Raw genomic sequence first — 6,000 nt, 5'->3', positions numbered from 1 at the left:
GTCCAAAGCCCGAAGTTTGATGATGTTCGGCACAGTGATGTCATCTACAAGAATATCATCGAAATATGTAACATAAATAATGCTTTACATCGCTAGTCCTGGGTGCTTTACATATTTAGTGTGAATGTAAACATTAATACAAACAATGTTTGAAGAAAAGCAACTTGACAACAGAACTAAAATGAGTATTTTTTAAGCAGAATGGACATAAGAAAAACAAATGATATAAAACAGCAATAAATTCATCTGACCTGAAGAATCACATCTCTTAACATGTTGAAAGATGATGATGAACATAAGTATGTTTGTCCAAGAGTAAATCATCTCGGTGGATGTACAAGACCTCATGTTGGATTCATCTCTGCTCTTCTGTTCAATGTGTCACTTTCTCCGCCTCCTGCTGTCTGCTCTTTACATTAAAGCCATAATGCCTGTGGAATCACATTGATATCACTTTGTATGAGTCAGAAAGTGTTTCAATGATGTTTATTGTTTGGTGTTGAATGTTATTATATTCTGGTGTCGATCATTGATATGCTTTTAAACTCAACGCTATTATATGGATCCTTTATATAAACGAAGAGCTCCATCCACCGGTCATTAATGGAAATGCGTTTGAAGAATATTAATACATCATCCATTAAACTCATGAAAATACCAACAAACAACCCACAGATCTCACGAATGAACAAAGTTAAAGGTTTACATTTTACCTTAATTATTAAATCAATTATTTGATCATTCATAATGTATCTAATTGTTTAATTATACGTTTAGATTTGAATGTGTCACTAAATATGTTTGAATAAAAAACATAGTTTATAAAACTAAATACATAAAACATGTAAATACTTATTAGGTAAATTCGGCGAAATAGCAAAGGCTCATAAACATGCTCATCCCATTCTTCTGTTATGTACTCGATACTGGTGACACAAACATTATAAATTGTTATTATTATTTTTGTTTGTCTGTATTGAATTTTTTAACTTAACTTTAAACGCTTTATTTTCTTTAACCTTTATTTTGATGTCGGAAGAAACGTCAATGGCGTCGGTCACGTGATTTTCGGCGCCATGTTTGAATATGCGCATGCGCGACCAATTTGAGCTTCATCGCTTAACGTCAAAAGTGTGTCTGGTTAAACTGAAAGTGGCCATTATAAGAGACATTACAGATACTTAGCCGATTGCAGAGACTTTAGTATGACCCGGGTCAGATAACATCCTCCCAGAACACCTTAGCAACGCCTTAGCAACACTCTGCAGGTGCGGGCGGATTATTGTAGGGGTTTCTATTAATAACACAATAAATGATGATCATATTTATTAATAAACTTTTTTAGTACCAAACCAGCGATTCTCTCCAGTTAACTAAAGCCTCACATCTTCCACCTGTTTTTTTAACAGGGCCTAAAACACTCTTAGCTGTTATAAATACACTTGTAGCCCACTGCTTCTTAGGGCTTATTGCAAAGAAGCGGTTATTCCATATGCTTAGCAAGGTTTCATGAAATAAAGTAAATAAGTGATATTTAGGCTATGTAATGCAGCCAGCATTTATTAATCTGGATATTTTATAACAGCTCATAACACTCTGCTCAGCCAATCAGAATAAAGGACCAGAACTGACCGTTTTATCATTTTGTTTTAGAAGCCCCTAATGGACAAAACACTGGACACAGTTCCCCCCAAAATTTATCTCATATTGGGAATAGCCTTCGTTCAATCTAGACTGTTTTACAAAAACTTTTCAAGTGTGCATCTTGTAACAAATCAATGGCTCTGGTATATTTTAAGATATATTATTTTAAGGTAAGGTTTGTCATGTGTATCTATATGATTGTGTGTGTTAGACTTTGGTTCTCTTGTTCTTTGTGTCAGAACACATTACATGTTTCCTAACCATGTGTTCACATCTATCACCATCTATAACCAAGTCAACACTCACACACACACACACACACACACACACACACACACACACACACACACACACGACACAGGACAATTCTGAAAATAGACTCAATGTCATGAAACCTGAGGAAAAACACCCCAAAAGAAATTATGTAAAGTTGTTTTTGTTTTACAGAAAACTGAATCAAATTGTATACGGTATACGACTTAATGATCTGTATGTGAAATAAAACATCTAAACAACGGAAACAGGAAGTGCTTTGGTACTAGTGTTGTTTACGTCTTGTGAAATGCTCTATAGGAATGAAGAAGCTGTTTTTTGGTTGGAGGGGGCTTTGCGTTTTTAATAATAAAGTATATTTCAAAACGGTAAAGAAAAACTTGTTCTATTAAAAGCAACTTCATCTCTTTAAGTGGAATGACCTTTAGTGATAACACGTCATCAAAATGATTGTGGATTGAAGGAGAAATGCAGCTCATGTTTGTGTTCAGTCATTCTGTTTGTTCAACCATCATATTTAGAGAACAGATGTGACCCATTGATCTAAACACACACGGCTCTGAGAGGATATTGATTTGTTGACCTCTTTTAGTGGATTTATTTGCATTTTGGATTCTTTTCTCCCGCAGAAGTATTGTGGATGATGCACGATTGTAAATTAAATGCGTTTCTTTGACTGTAAACAACACTATTATCATGACCATCAGAGAGCATTTCAGGATTTATTGCTGTGAGACTGTCAGATTGTAAGTCAGCGTAGTATGACGTATCCAACACGAGGAAAGTGAATATGCCTTTATGGGAAAAGGACTCAAGTAACAGTTTTAAAGTTGCTGATGTACTTCATGTACAGTGTTATTTGAAGCACGGTGAAGTGAACAGTATAAATGATTATAGTGATGGTAATGGCAGGGTGCAGGTCTTTTAGCGTGCCGATATGACTACAGGTAGGAATTCTGGTCCATAGCCTTTGACTTCAATAATCAAATGTAATCTTTTAGCCTTTATCTTGTTCAGATGTCGTGTGTGGGATGGGTTCTCCTCCGCAGTAGATATTTCTCATTTGATAGGAAACATCTACTGGTTTAAACTTTTGCTTTACCTTTTCAGGAGTGACATGCCAAGTCTGTTCGCCGTTGAACATGGTGAACCTCAGGACTTCTCGCCCGAGGCTTTATAATATCTGCTGTGAGAGTTTGAGACAGGAATGAGTTTGTCTAGTGTTGAATGAGATAAGAGACGGACAGAGATAACACTTTCATCAGGAGACAAGATGACTTTGAAGAAAAGAGTCTAATGTGGGCCAATCTGAATCTAGGAGTTGCTCTCAGTTCATGCACATCTCAGCTTCCATCGGAGTTATTTCTTTGTGATTTGATGACAGAACAGTGATATTGAGTATAGATTGTGAAAATCAGTGATGAATCAGATTCTGTGTCTTTTGATTGTCATGTCATGAGTGTTTGTAGGTAAAGCTGGTACAGAACACGCACTTGTGTCTCTTTTGCACTCTTCTGTGAAATAACCTCAAAAACTAGCGAGACGTTTGTAATGTTTCTAAACTCACACGCTATGTCTGGTCTCTTCTGTGCACCGGAAACAACAACTTTTTCTGCCACGATATGGCACGACACGGATAATTCACAACACGGCAACAATGAGAACACTGCTTTTCTGTCTGATGTAATCCACAGATATCTGTGTAATGATGTTTTATTGGATTCTTGGACTTGTGGTTTTTGGAACAGCATTAAATGGTCAGAATGAATAAGTGCCATCATTTTCCTTTTTTACAGAATACACGGTTTCACTTTTTTGTAACTACGTCACATGTTCGATGGTACAATAGCTTGATCCTGAACAATGAGAAAGGGATTTGTTGAGATACAACATGGCTTTTGAAACACTTTAAACTTGAGAACCGCTTTGCATTGCCTGATGGGTCATTTTTGTTATTTCCATGGTGTTGATGGAGAACTTTTATTAAAAGCCCATAAATGTGATCTATAGTTATTTGTTCTGTAACAAAGGGGCTAAATTTAGCCATTTAGTGAATAACTGTTGTAAAGAAATCACACTGTACAAGTTCAATCCAATGAGTTAAATTAAAACAAATATGTGTTTAACAGCCATCTGTGTCCGGGAGTGATAACATACATCCAAACTGTGTTTAAAGACATTTTCAATTTGTTATATTTATTTATTATATTGTTGAGAAGCAGATTTACAGGAAACATATATGAGAGAACCGTATGCATAAAATTAAAAATACAAAAATGTAACTAAATATGTTTAATATATGAAGAGTTTCATTCATAACTTTCATTCACAAATTTCAAACATGTATTTTTTTATTATTGTGCATTCCAATGAATATCATTCAAACTGCAGTTGGTTTGTTAAGCCATAATAAATAAAGAGATTCAGCCAACTACACAATAAAACAATAAAAACACAACAATAATGAAAAACAATGAGTTTTCTCATTATGAAACCAAACTCATCGTAGATACATATATTGCACATAAAACACATTTTTGCTCTCTAAGGATTTACCATAAACTAGTATATTATTAGCCGACCAACGTTACCATAGTTACCAGCTGTCACCCGTTTGTCGCTTCATAAGCCTTCGTGCGGGTAAAGTAATTCCACATCATAATAGCAAACGTGAACTAAAACATCATAACTCGAAAACCATAAAAATAAACACTTAGTTTTACAGCGTCTATGAAAAAAACAACCCCTGTTTCTTTAAGAGCTCGTGACTCGCGCTTGTTACATTTCGTTATGACGTCATCAGAGGCATTTATATAGACGCGCTGAGCTTCGACTCTTCAGTTCTTAGCAGCGCTCGAGACGAGATCTCTACTGGTGACAAATGGTGTGTGACAGCACGTTCAACCGTTGCATCGCTGGTTCGAGGAGAAAAGGAAAATCATCCTGGTGTATGAAAATCCATCCACGAGCTTGAAGAAACACCTAAAGAACAGCGGGGGATTTCTGCATGAAGCGGAAGCACGTCTCTTATTAAAGCAGGCAGCTGTAGGTGTAAAACACACCCTGGACCACAGCGTTTTTCACCAGCAGATCTGGTCCAGAAAATTCTATATAGACAAGAGGACAAAGCTGCTCAAATTAAACCTCTTTGGCCGTAAGGAATTCCTCCCCTCCCTCGAAGAAATCCGCGCATTCAAGGGTAAGTGTGAAACAAAGTTTTGAACATCATGTACATCACATCCAAGCTTAGTGCTGCAACAATAACACTGTTGGAATTGACTGTGGGTTGGGTGCCATGACATATCCAATAGATATTCTCTAATCCAACAAGAGACTGATATCTCACTGTTGGCTGTCGGGCTAAACTGTGAAAATCTCTTAACTATGTTAACAGGTCGAGACATCGAGCTCGGCCACATGGAGGCCGAGAGACTCGATGCAGAAACATTAACAGTTTGGTGTCTTGGCAAACTGGCCTATGAAATGATGCATGGGCACGAGCCCTATAAAACCAAGAAGGGGAAAAAGACCAAGACACTAGACCTGGACTCCAGTTTATCCAGAGGTGAGAAACATACATGACAACATTAATGTGCCACATGAAGAGAACATGAGACGCATAACTAATGATCTTTTGTAAATTCTTTCACAGAGTGCCGTGATTTCCTCACCAAGTGCCTGAAGAAAAATCCAGTGTGCAGAATGGATCTGCAGGAGATGATGGCACACGAGTGGATGAATGAAGTACAGGAAGGTAAAGAAATATTGGGAGTGTAATATACAGTTTAACATTCAACCAGTGGCGGCTGGTGAAAAATATTTTAGGTGGGGCTGTTTGTGTGTGTGTGTGGGCATCTGGGGGGATCCTCGCTCTATAGCACTAATTAATAAAATCACAAATGTGAAAAAAAGTAGATAGATATGTCTAATAATGACAATTCAGAATACAAAAATGTGCAAACAAACACAAATACATATAGGCTATAGAATACAGAAACAGAATTTCTGTTACTGCTTACCTCTATTGCCAGATGCTGTTGCGTTTCTTCTCCCATTGCCCTCCGTCTCTTCGGGGGTGGTTCC

The sequence above is a fragment of the Barbatula barbatula genome, assembly GCF_947034865.1.
Source record: "Barbatula barbatula genome assembly, chromosome: 2".
NCBI lineage: Eukaryota > Metazoa > Chordata > Actinopteri > Cypriniformes > Nemacheilidae > Barbatula > Barbatula barbatula.
This window is presented reverse-complemented; position numbering follows the sequence as displayed.